Raw genomic sequence first — 14,254 nt, 5'->3', positions numbered from 1 at the left:
GCTCTTATTATTTCTCCGAGAGAACAAGATCTACCAGCTTTCATGAGTCAGCAAACATTTCTTTGCAAATCTCCCCACCGCCATTGCTGGTTCCAGAGATATTAATGTTTCGTGGGATTAAATTTCAGCTTGAAGGGGAAATGCAAACTCACACCAACTCGCTGTCAGGTCCTGTTCGGAGGAGAGCGGGTTACAGCAAGAAGGGAAAGGAATCTTAACCCTCTCTTTGCTGACTGCACAATCACTTTTCTGTGGCTTATTCCAAAAGAGAGCCTTCATCTTGGTGTGTCTTAACAAAGGCAGTGAAGAATCCACGGCATCTTAAAAGGCCGGCACATTTCTCATTGCCAGGAGATGCTGAAGGCCCGGGAGGGGTGGGGGAAATCAGTGTACACGATTATCATCATGTCTACGAAAGCTCTTCTCTCCGCAACAATTATATTAGTCTTTAAGATGCCATAGGGTGCTATGCATTCTCTCTGTCCTGCTCAGCAGTTAAACTAAAGGTTTGGGGGAGCATCCTTCACCCAGTGTTACCCCCCCCCCCTCTTTTTGCATTCCCATGTCCATCTATATTCTATTTGCTTGTTAATCAGCTTTTGGCAAGCAACACACCTCTCTGTTTTCTTGTGCTGCAGTGGCTGCTCTGTGAAAGTCACAAGGAGCCCATTCATCGCAGCACTGCAGAAGTGGAGGCTGGCTCTTGCAGGTTCATCTGCACTGTGTATTATTACCGTGTCAGTACATTTAATTCACTGCTGCAGATCTGCTAGCCTGGCATCTCTGTTGCTTCAGAAGAACAGGGGAGGCAGGCAGGCAGGCAGAGGAACAACAACAAATGACGCCTTAGCACCTCCAAAGTGCTTGCACTCATTTTTTTCTTTCTTTTTTAAGAACAATATCCCATCTTAACATGAAAGGTTAAGAGCATGTTTCAGGTTTGTGACCTCAGGTCCCCTTCCCCTGAGCTCTAAGAATCCAGATGGCAACGTTTTGGAGCTGGACTCAAAGGCGTGAACTGAGCATGGAGTTCCCATTAGGAACCAAACTGTAAAGGGTGCAGATAAATTAAGAGGGTGGGACCCCTTTGAAAGGCTTTTTGCAGGTATGTTTGGTTGCAGCCAAGCCTAAAAGACTGCGAAAATGACTCCCTTTCCAACATAGACTGTTCATTAGAATGATTAAGGTCATGGGAGAAGGTTATGGCATTCAGGATGCAGTAAACAGCTTATCTGGATGAGTAAATTTCAGAGCACAGTAGGGACCCGTAATGACCACAAAAGCTGCTTATTGGGAGCATAACAAACCCAACGAATGACCGGGTGGAGAAAAAAAAAATCTTTTGGTTTGGGAGGATTTAGGAGCATTCTCTCACTGTCTTCTTTGAATGCTGATGATTTTGTTTCTTGTTAGGAGAACAGCCAGTGAGTAAAGCCTAACTATAATCCCGAGTCCTTTCCCCAACACTCCAGGGTATATGAAAGAATGCATCTGAACATACATGCACAAAGCAGTATCTCTGTCTGTTGAGTAGACTCTTTGAGTACGCAAGGCAAACAAAAGAAAAGCATATAAATAAAGACACCATGGTTTGGGCCATGTGCAAAATTGATGTTAATTTGTTACATTAGCAATCTGAACCGTGCAGCAAGGAAAACCGAATTCTGCGTCTGGTATAAATTATGAAAATTCGGTAATCTGTCTTATTTTGTATAATGAATTCTGAACATTTCTGCTGTTTGCATCCTATGCACAATCTCTGATTTTGCCAGCTGTATGGAGGGATGAGGAGCCCTGCAGAGTGTTGACATTCTGTGTCTGACCTGAAACTCTGTTTCAGCCTCCCCTTCAAGCTTCTGAGATTCCAGGAAGTATTTCCTGCGCATTTTAAAGTGTATCTTCATGGCCATAGGGACTGGAAACTTGCTCCTTTTAAAAATGCTGAGATTCTCAACATGGCGTGACTTCTGTGGCTGTTTCCACATCCTGCATATTTAGCACTTCAGCAGCATATATGGTCCTTGATCATTCTATGTATCCTCACATATAGGAGAAACCAGGTCAGAGGATGTGGTTGACAAGAAGGTGAAAGCCTCTCCATTTTCTTTTCTTTGCTTATAAATAAATGCAAAAGGTAACAACTTGACTGTGTCATCCATAAGGGGAGAGGTGACATGTATGGGGAAATAATACTAAGGTTGAACAAAATGTCATGGCATGGATAGTTTTAGTTGAATGCACGAAGGGAGGGAATTTTTATTCCTCTTGCTGCTCAATTTCTAGCTGAATCAGTATAAAAATTCAGAGCCCGGGTGATGCAGATCTTTTAACAGCTACAAAAATAAATTGCCAAGCCTAATGGTTTCCATGGTGAAAGTCTTGCAGGCTGTCTAGAAAGGGCCTTTATAGAAAGCTATCATGTTATAAAAATAAACACAGATGCACATTTCCCAACATTTTCTCGACGGATCCGTCAGAAGTGGGTGTTGCCATCACTCCAAATATCTGCAAGGAGAAGATTTCTTTGTAGCAGAGCTGGGCTCCATCAGTCACCCAGTTGGTCATCATGAGCCCATCATTCTCTCTCTTTTCTAGCCGACTTAAGTAAGTCCAAACAATTGGCTATCAGTTGTCATCCCTGACAGGTTGTGGAGGTAGGTAGCCTTATTCAAAATGGCACCGCCTCACTTTCCCACAGCTGGTTCAGGCTGCCTCTGATGTGTTTCATCGGTTATTATTATTATTCTTTGGTTGAAACTGGCTCAGGGCTGAGGGGGAAATTAATGGAAGCTTCTGTGGCTGATACCTCTTAGTTCTCCCCATCCTTACAGCACAGAGACTCACTCCATGTTGTGCAGAACCAGCCATTTCCTCCTCGAAGCTATAGCTCTTAGGCTGGCCTGAGATGATGCTATAGGCTTGGAGAACAGCTGTAGACCTTAGATCCCAAGGTGCTGCTTGGGTCTCCTTCCCCTGGTTACCACTAGTGCTACTGGGCAAAACATAGGAGCATCTTCTGTGACCCCCTTTATTCTGTGCAATCTCCCTTTTCTGAAGGTTACTTGTGGGACTGGGCCAAGGAGAAGCAGCAACCCCACCGTCAAAGCACTTCTATTTATTTTTTGTGTGCTCACTGCTGTGAACGACAGAAGGAAGTAAAAGGGCCTTGAATCATCCCAAACGTGATTCCAAAAATCAAGGTGGGAAGTATTTTCAAAGCTACTTGCCTCCCTTCCCCCCTCCCCGACTTTCTCAACATTTATCACACATTGATTATGTCATTAGGAAAACTGAGAAATGTAGCTGTAGGAAGAGACTGTGCTGTTGAATTCGCTAGAGGAAAACCCCCATGGCTTTTTCTTTTTGAGGCATATGCACACTACAGACAAAGGGTGTTAATAATTATTTGCTGTTGCCCAGGCGGTGGACCTTGGGAACTGTAGTTCTGTAAAGGAGTGCAGCAGTCACTAGGAATTTCTAACAGAGTTTTCAACAGGCTCACTGAACTACAATTCCCAGGATTCTGTGGAGAAAGGAATGGTAATTAAACTAGTATAAAACTGACAGAAAATCCTCCCCCAACCTGGTGCCCTCCACAGTTTTTGGACTATGTGTCCCATAAGCCCCAGCAAGAATAGCCAGTGTGGTTGTGCATCATGGGAGTTGTAGTTCAAAACATCTGGAGGGCACTAGGTCGAGGAAGGCTGTTAGAGAAGCATAATACGAATAAGCAGGACTCTTACTTGGGTGCTCATTCATGAGAAGGTCTGCTTACAATGAAGATTCCAGTTTCCCACTTGGAATCGGAACCTTTCTCAGCTTTGCTGTGGCTACAACTTTAGCAAGTCCGCTGGCTCAAGTGGTAGAGGAGCTTCATTTTAAATGTAAACCTGGGGCACTATGGGGAGTGTAGTACAAAAACAAAAACCAAATCAATAATTTAAACAAAGAGCAAGAATTTTCAATAGGAAACCTGATTTTGTTTTGTAAAAGTGCACCAGTCAGTTGTCATCATCCCACCCCCACCCCCCTAAAATCAGCATCTTTGCATGAAATATTTTCATACTCAAAATGAACAGGGCAGCCCCTGCTCTTCTGATTTCTAGCTTACCTTATGAAGCACTCATGGTATGAAATCATTGGAAGTGGTTGATATCTCCTGCTATATGAAAAACTCCCAATTTCTGGCTCATATGTTAGTGATGAAGCTAGACTTTTTATTATTCATTTGGAGTTTTAGGCTAAGGAGCTTTACCAATTAATTTCACTCATAAAGAGTCTCCCCTTTAAGCTGCTCTTGCTCGATGCAGAACTTCCATCTGCACAGAAAAAGAGTGGCACCTTATTTATTTTTTCCAGCATTTCAGAGGCGAGATTCAAGGCTAACGTATTCCCAAAGGCTCCTGGTAACACAGGAAGGCTTCTCTTTGCTTGGATGGACAACTGATAATGGCTGAATGCATTGCCCAGAGGCTAAAAGTCACGTGACTCTTAATCTAGACCTTGCAGTCTATAGATTGCAATCAATGCTGAGATGTGCTGATGAAACACAAGGGGGAAAGCCTATAAAGGGAGAGGAGGTTATATGCTTCTGGGCAAAGGTAGAAGCTATTTAAATAGTTGTCGTTTTCTATAAATGAAGCACTGTGGATCTCTCTCCCCCTGCCGCCGCCTCCTCCTCCTTAATATGTATGGTTTTAAAATTAAAATTGCAATAACTATGGAAAAGAAAGAATGCCCCCCTTACTAGAAACACCAAATAGATTGATGCACATTTTCAAAGAGCTCTCTCTCTCTATGCTCATGTAAAAACACCAGGCAGGCCCCACAAATAACCCAGAGATGCGTTTTAAATAAAAGGACACATTCTACTCATGTAAAAACTCACTGATTCCTAGACCATCTGTGGGCCAGATTTAGAAGGCGATTAGGCCGAATCTGGCCCCCGGGCCTTAGTTTGCCTACCCATGATTTAAAGCTTACAATAGGCAGCAAAAGATCAGAGTTTGGCAGAACTCTGCAGACTTTGCAAGTGTCTGGATGTGCATCCAAAGTGCATTGCTTATGTGGGGCCAATTGAACTGCCTAGAATCTAGATACATCTTTTGCTGCAAACAGGAATCCACATATCCACCTCTAGAGCCATCATTAGCTATGCACTAATTGCACACAACTACAGCTGGAGTGGGGCCTGGCTGAACATTGTGTCTCTGTTAATATCCCCTGTGCTGCCAAGAATTTTCACCATACACAACTGAAGCAAAGAAAAAACCAGACTAGCCCATCCATTAACTACTCCCTAATGGAGTTAATCAATCTTCTGCCCTATTCACCAATAATTGTGTGCGAAAATATGAGTCTTCTAATATGCCCTGAAAGCACGGGGAGGAATCTTCTGTAAACACTTGCAGTGGCTGTTTGTAATGGTTGAGCTACTACAGATTCTGCAAGCAGGAAATCTGGGGACAGGAATAATTTTTGGCAAAAGCATTATTTGCTCCAAATTTATAGAGCCACGTGAGAAACTGAAAGGAAAAGGAGGTGCCCGGAGGCATCTGGCAGCTAGCACAACTATTGCATTGGATTTCATATTGCCCAACTATTATTCTGGCCCTTACGCCATCTAAGCTCTGCTTTAAAATCTCCGAGGAAGGAAAGTCCACCACCTCTTGTGGGAATCTGTTCCACTGTTGAACAGCTCTTACTATAAAGGTAAAAGGTAAAGGGGTCCTGGACAGTTAAGTCCAGTCAAAGGCAACCATGGGGAGCGGCGCTCATCTCGTTTTCAGGCTGAGGGGGCTAGCATTTGTCCACAGACAGCTTTCTGGGTCATGTGGCCAGCATGACTAAACCGCTTCTGGTGCAACGGAACACTGTGATGGAAGCCAGAGTGCACAGAAACGCCGTTTACCTTCCCGCCACAGCAGTACCTATTTATCTACTTGCACTGGTGTGCTTTCGAACTGCTAGGTTGGCAGGAGCTGGGACAGAGCAATGGGAGCTCACCCCGTCACATAGATTTGAACCGCTAACCTTCTGATCAGCAAGCCTGAGAGTCTCAGTGGTTTAGACCACAGCGCCACCTGCTCCCCAGCTCTTACTATATCCTGTTTGGGCATATATTATTCGAAATCCCAGATTGTTCCATGAGGCTTACTCCCTAATACGTGTGCAAAGGGATTGACACGTGAATCTGTGTCATACAAAACACAAAGGTAGTGTGTTGGGGTGTGTGGCAACCTCCCTCAATAAAGATGGGAGTGAAGTAATGTGATCAGATTTGGGTGCTGGAAAATCTAGACACACCCTGTCAGTAATACTTGAGAGGTATGATATTATCTGTATGTGGGAGCATTTTCTAATATTCAGCAGCAAGGATTGTTAATAATTTGAAGGGGAAACCTGTGGCCTCTTATCCTTCAACCAGAGTAGCAAAGTAACAATGAAGCATTAAATAAACTGGAAGTTTATTTAAACACACTCAGAGAGGGTTATAGCTTGATGGTTACTCTAAAAAAAAGCACAATACTGTGTTTCAGTCAAAACCTCTTCACGGAGGTATTTAAGAACTCCCACTTTAACCTGTTTCTGAATAGACTGATTCCGTCTGATGGCCATCTGTCATGGATGCTTTAGTTGAGATTCCTGCATTGCATGACTCTTGAGGTCCCTTCCAACTTGATGATTCTGTGATTCAGAGAGTCTTGTTTCTCCCATAGCCACAGCCTTGGATTAAAACAGAAATCAAACATTGCTCTGCCTCTCTCTCCAGCTTTCTGCTTTATTTCTAGGTCACATCCCTTCACTCTCAACTCTCAACTCAGGCTTTGTTCTTCTAGCTATCTCTGAGTTGAAGGAGGGGCCCCAGCCACTTGCCATCTCTCACAAAGCCTGCTTTTGTTTGTTCTCTGAATGGCCCATCACCCAGGCGATCACCTCAACACAGCCTGGTTATATTTTAACACTTCCTGGATCCAGGAGCCTACTTCCTCCCCCACCCCAAACTCTAAGCAATGTTATTGCTGCAAAGTACAAGGCCTGTGTTGTGACTACCTACATCAGGGGTCAGCAAACTTTCTCAGCCATGTCCCTCAGACCTTGTGGTGGGCCGGACTATATATTTTTTGGGGGGGGGGTGAACGAATTCCTATGCCCTACAAATAACCCAGAGATGCATTTTAAATAAAAGCACATATTCTACTCATGTAAAAACACGCTGATTCCTGGGCCAGATTGAGAAGGTGATTGGGCCGCATTTGGCACCTGGGCCTTAGGTTGCCTACCCCTGACCTACATGCACTTAAAAGACATGTTGAAGGTCAGGCTAGAAAACAAAAACATTGCTAATGCTACGGTGCAGAGGCATAAACGGCCAGTCTCTTCCAGTCCTTGCATCATGGCTTACGCCCATAGCAAGCTGTGAAGAAGGACTTGGTCCATGCAACCCTTTTGAACAAGGAGCAATAAATAACCCTGGACCCATTTAAGCCCCATTTGCCTTATTGTTCAAATGCAGTAACAGCTGAGGATCCCATACTGTTGCCATAGTATTTAATCAGTCCTAATTTTATTGGGAGGGTTTTATTTTATTGATTTCCAATATCTATTAAGAGGTAACAGAGGAAGCCTCATAGTTCATGCAGCGGTGGGTGGTTGCTGTGCTCAGACCCCAGCTGTGCCCTACCGAATCTCCTCTTCTATGCAACAGTAAGTTCTTCCACCCAACCTTTGTACAATTTTCATGATGGATCGTGGGGAGATGGTTCTGCAATAACAGCTGTTTTCACAGCTAGTGAAACAGTGCCGCACTGTACCATTCTGTAAGGCTAACAGTGCTTGAGTGTGTGTGTGTGGAATAGAACCGTGATTGCTACAACACTTTTCATGTTTGTCGTAAGCTGTTACCGAATTCAGGGAGCACTGCATCTCAGAAGTCTTCCACAAACCACCAGGGGTACCACTGGATGGCAGCCCCCAGTTAGAAGTGTTTCTGACAATGAGAAAAATCAACACGCCAAATTGAATACTGTATCTCCAAATGAGAGAAGCTCAATGGGCTGGTTCAAACTAATTCAGATGGAACCCGAAACAGTTGCTAAGCTTTACGTGAATGAGCTTGAAGCAGCCTCAAAGCTCATGTGCCTGCCCTCCTTCTCTGGCACAGCTGTGAGGAGATCAGAAACATCTGTTTCCATTTATGAACTAACCAGAAATTCATATAAAGGCTATTAATGGCTTAAAATGCAACAAGGTCGATTTGGCCCCCCAGCCCATTTCCAGGGGCTTTTGCACATTGCTGTACACACCCGAGAGGGGGCAGGGATGGCTTTGCCTGATGCACATTACCAGCACTACTTTCAAGAAAAAAGGGTGCCAGAACTCACCATGAATGCCTCTCTTGTTCTCTTATAATGGCAATGGTGCCCACCTAAGATATGTCGGGTTTGGGTTCCGGCGAGTTCTGGCTGAAAAAAAGCCCTGCACATCACCTATTAGATTTTCCCATGCCTGCAATGCCCTGAACTCATTCATGAAGTACACCATGACATCTTAAGTGTACACAAGTCAGCTCAACTGCAAAGCGAGTGTAGCTTACATTTTTTAATTGGAGGGAAGCTGGTTTGAGAGAAAACACATCAAACAGCAGCCTTTCTCAAGAAACGACCAGATATGAATTGTAGATACTGCTACAATCTGCAGTGGTGGGGGCCCAGTGGAGCCAAAGGAAAGAGTAGGGTATACACAGCCTAAGCCTGAACTTGGGTTAGTAAACTAAGGTTAGTGAAGAAGCCAGGCACATACACCATGGATCGATCCTGGCTGGTTTGAACTAACCATACCTTAATCAGAGCATGGATGGATAATTCTGGTGAGTAAAAGCAGAGGCGATAGCTTCCAATCTTCCCTTAGGCCATGTGAGGGAAAGGCCTTATCCACGTTTCCTCTTTAAAAAAATATTTTTATTAAGATACCGTCGTACCTCGGAAGTCAAACACCTTGTGAGACAAACCTTTTGGTTCCCGAATGCAGCAAACCTGGAAGTGTTTGTTCTGGTTTGTGAACGTTCTTTGGAATCTGAATGTCCGACACAGCTTCCGCGGCTTCCGATTGGCTGCAGGACCATGCCTTGGTTCCCGAACGTTTTGGAAGTTGAATAGCCTTCCGGAACGGATTCTATTCAACTTCTGAGGTATGACTGTATTAAGATGGGGAGCGGGGTTTTACAAGGTACATAACCATCTCTATTTTCACACCATAAAGTCCTTTCTACACATCAGTCATATTCAGTGTGAGACTTTGATTTTGTATACGGTATAAGGGCAGGGGAGGGGGAGGGGGGAAGGAGGGAAGGTGGGTAATAAAACTTTCATTCTTTTGCATAGTGTGTGTGTGTGAGGTTTTGTGTCAGTGTCACATGGGTAGGTATTCTTTCTATTCCTTTACTGTATTAGTTTTCATTGGTATTGAGAGAGGTTTGGGGGTCTGGGGTCTGGGCCTGGCGGGTTAGCTTCCGCTGACTGCAGCGAGGCTTGTTTGCATGTGTGTGGAGGGAGAGGTTTTTGGGTCAAGTGAGTCATATCAGTTTGGATGCTGTTGGTGAGTTCTTGTTGTTGTCTTGTAGGGCTGTGTGTATAATAATGGGGAGCAATACCAGGGTGAAGGTGTCCTCTTTTATTTGTCCCTGTCCACACTTCCTGTTGTCCCGCTGCTTTCACCTGGGGAAAACCTGCTGTTTAGCACTCAGTTGGAGCAAACGATCATTCCAGATTTCCCCTGGATTGCTGTTTGTTCCAATGTACCGCCAAAGAGTGGGTTTTCCCTAGGAAAGGAGTGGGGCAAGACGAAAGCTGCTCAAAGCCATGCCTAGAAAGTGCAGGTCAAGTGGGAAAATGGCCCAGATCCATGCTTACCAGGCACGGCATGAGTGAAAGTGTGGCAGAGCCCATAGAGAGAGGGATAAAGGTAAAGGGACCCCTGACCGTTAAGTCCAGTCATGAACGACTCTGGGGTTGTGGCACTCATCTCACTTTACTGGCAAAGGGAGCCGACTTTTGTCCGCAGACAGATTCCGGGTCATATGGCCAGCATGACGAAGCCACAGGCACAAGACGTTTTATGTTGTGTTTTTCATCAGACGCAATTTGATCCCCACAAGTCCTTTGAAAAATGTGTGTGTGTGCACCTACTGCAAAAGGCTGCTCACCACAGCCATATATATATTTGTAAATGAGCTTTTTGAAACAATTCCCACATTGAAAAGCAGAACTCAACTCAAATTGTGTTTCCTGTTCTTAAGTTCTATTTTGTGTGTGTGTGCCTATTGATTCTGCTCTCCCTGATCTGCAGAAGCCACCCAGCAGATGGATTTTTTAATGAGTTCACAAACATTAGAGCATTGTTCTTTTGAAAGCCGCCTGTACCTTGCCAATATTAATAATAATCCAAGAGCCCAGTCCTAAGAGGCTTCTGCAACATTGTTATTCTCCCTTCACTTCTCTGAGCAGCTCCAGGGCTGCAGAGCTTATCTAGGTCTGGTTTCCTTTGGAAGGAGGTGGCATGAGGCATACAGTATTGGGGTTTTGTAACATTTGCATTTATTTACAAGTCTACAGACAGTGCATCAGTGAAGACAGGGTTTAAACATGCCAACAGGTAGCCCAGAATCCACTGCTTGCACACCAGGTCCCACCCAGCACCCAAAGTTCTTTTTTACACAGTCAAAACTCAGCAGCGGCTGGGACAAGCATGGGTGATCGTTGCTTTGCTTGTCCCAGCCACAGCCTGGCTCCTGAGCTGCTGGGCAGAGGTTGGGGCTGGGGTGCTCAGAGGCACCCAGCGACAGCAGGGGGTGGTGGCCCCCCTCAATATTGGGGAAGCTTAAGCCCCCTCAGCTCCATATACCTAGCGCTGCTGGTGTGTACATTGAAAGCTGTAGGTCATAGAGCTACAATTCTCAAAGTTTCCTGTGCATAAATATAGACCACTAAACCATGTTGAGGATTGTAACTCTATGAGAGGGATAGGGGTCTCCTAACAATTCTCAGCACCCTTGACCTACATCTCCCAGAATTCTTTGGGGGAAGCCATGACTATCTGAAGTGGTATCACAGACTGTTTTAAATGTATTGTGCAAATGTGGCCTAGCAATAAAAAACCCATTTTTTCCCTTAAAAAAAAAATAGTAGCCCTTTGGATATATTCTGTAGGAGTCCCCTGCCCCCCTCAGATTGTTCTCCCTTCTAATTTCACTGAAAGAACCACTTTTTTCAGCAGACACTGAGCTGCAAAATTTGGGGGCATGTCTCTTAACAGTTTGGGGAAGGGGTGAAAAGTTGAATCAATCCCACACCTTCCAATCTTATTAGAGCAATGCATTAGATTTTGGTGGCCTTTTGAGCAAATGGATGGATTCACACTCCCCACCCCTCCCATTTTCCACCCCCGCAGCTGTGCAGTCTAAAGTTATCTTGTTTTCTCATTTATAAGTGTTGTTAAAGGAAGCTCCCAGGAGATGATGCACTGTACTGAACATGAAAGCTTTTGCTGAACTGAATTTGCCGGGAAGAGGAATCTCAGTAGCTCGGTTCCTTATATGCTGCTGCGTTGGGCAAAATGATCAAGGTGGATCTAGAGAGTTCATATGCACGGCTACATTTTTTCTGCACAGGTCAATGGTGGCTGCACGATGTGCCCAAAAGCCACCACTTCTGTGTCCTGCTCCTCGCTAATGAGGGTTGCGCTTGGAAATTGCCAGATAGTGGTGGAGCAAGAGGATTGGCAGGGCCTTGAATTGGAGCAGGGAGCTCTTGGACCTTCTGCAGAAGATGGAAAGCTGGGATGGGTCCAAGGCTTTGGTCGGTGGTTCTTGAAGGAGACTAGACTCAGAGCTGGGAGAGAAGGGTTCAAAGCATGTTTGGAAGTGGATCTACAGTTCTGCTACTCTTAGGTTGCCTCTCTGCAGGGCTTGCTGGGGCAGGGGTGAGCTCTACATCATGCTGTTCCAGTGAAGGAATCACACCTGTGCAGATCTTACCAGAAGTTACTTTATTGATGAAAGTGTTGCAAGCTACATCAACTCAGTAGGCACCATCCTTTCCCTCAAGCTTCCCAATGACTCCAGCTTTGGTGCTTCTTCGCCACCTATACGCATACCTTCCCCACATATTCTTCTTTCCTTTTTCCACTGCAGGCCAGGTCTGTTTTCTCCCACTGCCTGGCTCTCCTACCAATAAGTGGCTCAGGTGTGAACCTGGCTCACCATGGTGTCCACTAATGATGGGAGAGAATGTTCCTGGATTAATTGTTCAAAGGTGGCAAAAAAATGATACACTCAAGGAAGCCTGTGTATGCCGTATACATACCTGGAACTGTTTTGATCAAACAGGTGTTGTTGTGGTTAGGATCTGGGGGGCAAAATAGGTGTAAATAGAATGGCTAAGCTGACCTTGCTCATCAGCTTGGTGCCACTGAAGAGAAGGCCCTGCTCTGCCACATTTTAGACACCTAGGCTTGCTTTGGCCCCAAGAAACAGCTGGCCTTTCTATGTCACTGTTCACAATGAAGTTGCCTTTGGCTGAGGCAGACCACTGGTCCAGCTGCCCAGCTCACCAGACACAAGGCCATCTTCTCCCTAGAACAAGGGTAGGGAACTGGGTCCAGCCAGAAGACTAGACTCAGAACTAGCCGACCCCCTGTGGACCATTTTTGACAGATAGGCACAGCCACCCAATTGTCAGTCATCTGGGACTGTATGACATGAGGTGACATGAAGCTTAAGGCCCATACGCAGGCACACGTCTACCTCCATTCTTAGCAAAGTCATCCCACAGTGCTAAGATCAAAGATAGGCCTCAACAGCTAGTAAACTAGCCAATTAGAATTTCCTGTTATAAAGGAGAAAGCCATGGTGTGGACTTGGTACAATCTGTAATAGAGGGAGGCAGGTACCCATATTATTTTGGAACCACGAGGCACCCCAGTGATCATACCATCTTATGCAACAACAGCACTGCACCATGTGATGGATGCTCCAGCATCAGAAACAGACACTACCTTTTCAGGCTGTTCCCTGTGGAGTGACTCTTGAGTGCTCTCCCAGCCTACAGTTTTGGCAGCTGGCCCTGGACTGTCTCCACTCTCCCATCAACATGAAATGAATCAGCTTCCCCCTTTCCCACCCCCTCCTTGCACAGTCCTGTCCTCTTTTTTATGTTTAACTGTTAAAAGGCACAATACCTATTTTTCCCCTGTCCAATGAGTCCTGAATTTTGCATCTAACACCAGAATATTCTTCTTCAGACTTTTTTTTTACCTTCTTGCCTCACAGAGTATTTTCCTGGCCTCCAAAACTTTGTTAGAACACATATTAAATTCTGAACTACTGAAATTTATAGCATTTGGGGGGTGCGTTTCTGTGACACACACAGAATAAATACACAGATTTAAGTATCGTGAAATGTAAAAAGTAAGTGCGTACATTCTAAATCGTATCCACAACCTAAGGCATATGAAATGATTCCATGAGATATATCATCTGTCATTCTTATCAGAAAGATTCCCGTTGTCCTGCAGGGAAGTACAGTAATTACGAGATCTGTCTTTGCCTGAGAGATCTTGATGGTGATACTACCATAAGGCCCAAGGTTATCATTCTTCCTGCAAGGATGACAGACATGGTGTGCCTCCCTATTTTATCTGCACAACAACCTTGTGAGGTAGGTTAGGCTGAAAAAGATTGATTTGCCCAAGCCTAGGACTGTCACTCTCTTTGCTATAGCATACTGTTGAGTCAGTGATTGAGCTTTACACTTTGATAAGCCACTGTGTGGTTTTATAAATGTATGTAGGCAAGACTCCACCCTCTGCCCACACCCTTGCTGTAAATGCACCATAGAGCACTGAATCAGGAGTCTTAGCATCAAGTATCCTATAAGACAGAGGTAACTAACCTGTAAATTTCCAGATGTTTTTGGACTCCCAGCTCCCATCAGCTTCAACCAACATCTTTGCCACCCCTGATGATATAGGACACCATTTTTTCCTGCCTGAAGTTTTTTTGTTTGCTAGCTTTTAACTGAACTTATCAATACAGGGCTCTGAGACAGAACACCTGGGCACCATCTCTGGGCACTGCAAGCTCAAACTCACCCTCTGCAAGCTTTTTCACCTGAAGGGGGGGGGGGAATAAAAATTTCCCCTGCCACTGCCAATGAACAACCAGCAGCTTGAGCAGACTGGCAGTTCTGAGCCCAGA

At 45.0% G+C, this 14,254-nt stretch overlaps 2 long non-coding RNA genes across 3 annotated transcripts in view; one reads left to right on the top strand and one right to left on the bottom strand.

Annotated features, from left to right (window-relative positions):
* Positions 1-14,254, bottom strand: part of LOC310677347 — a 69,626-nt gene extending 55,372 nt beyond the window's left edge. Inside the window, exon 1 of one of the 2 annotated variants that reach the window (XR_014511106.1) lies at positions 13,950-14,254. This is a non-coding gene — a long non-coding RNA (uncharacterized lncRNA). The remainder of the gene's footprint in view (positions 1-13,949) is intronic. The other variant, XR_014511107.1, reaches the window with a different exon arrangement.
* Positions 10,558-14,182, top strand: LOC310677378. Its single transcript, XR_014511142.1, has 2 exons — positions 10,558-12,004; positions 12,243-14,182. It is a non-coding gene; the product is annotated as an uncharacterized lncRNA (long non-coding RNA).

This window comes from Podarcis tiliguerta (genome assembly GCF_965153285.1).
Source record: "Podarcis tiliguerta genome assembly, chromosome: 5".
NCBI lineage: Eukaryota > Metazoa > Chordata > Lepidosauria > Squamata > Lacertidae > Podarcis > Podarcis tiliguerta.
The sequence above is the reverse complement of the archived record's forward strand: the minus strand, read 5'-3'. Positions and strand labels throughout refer to the sequence as shown.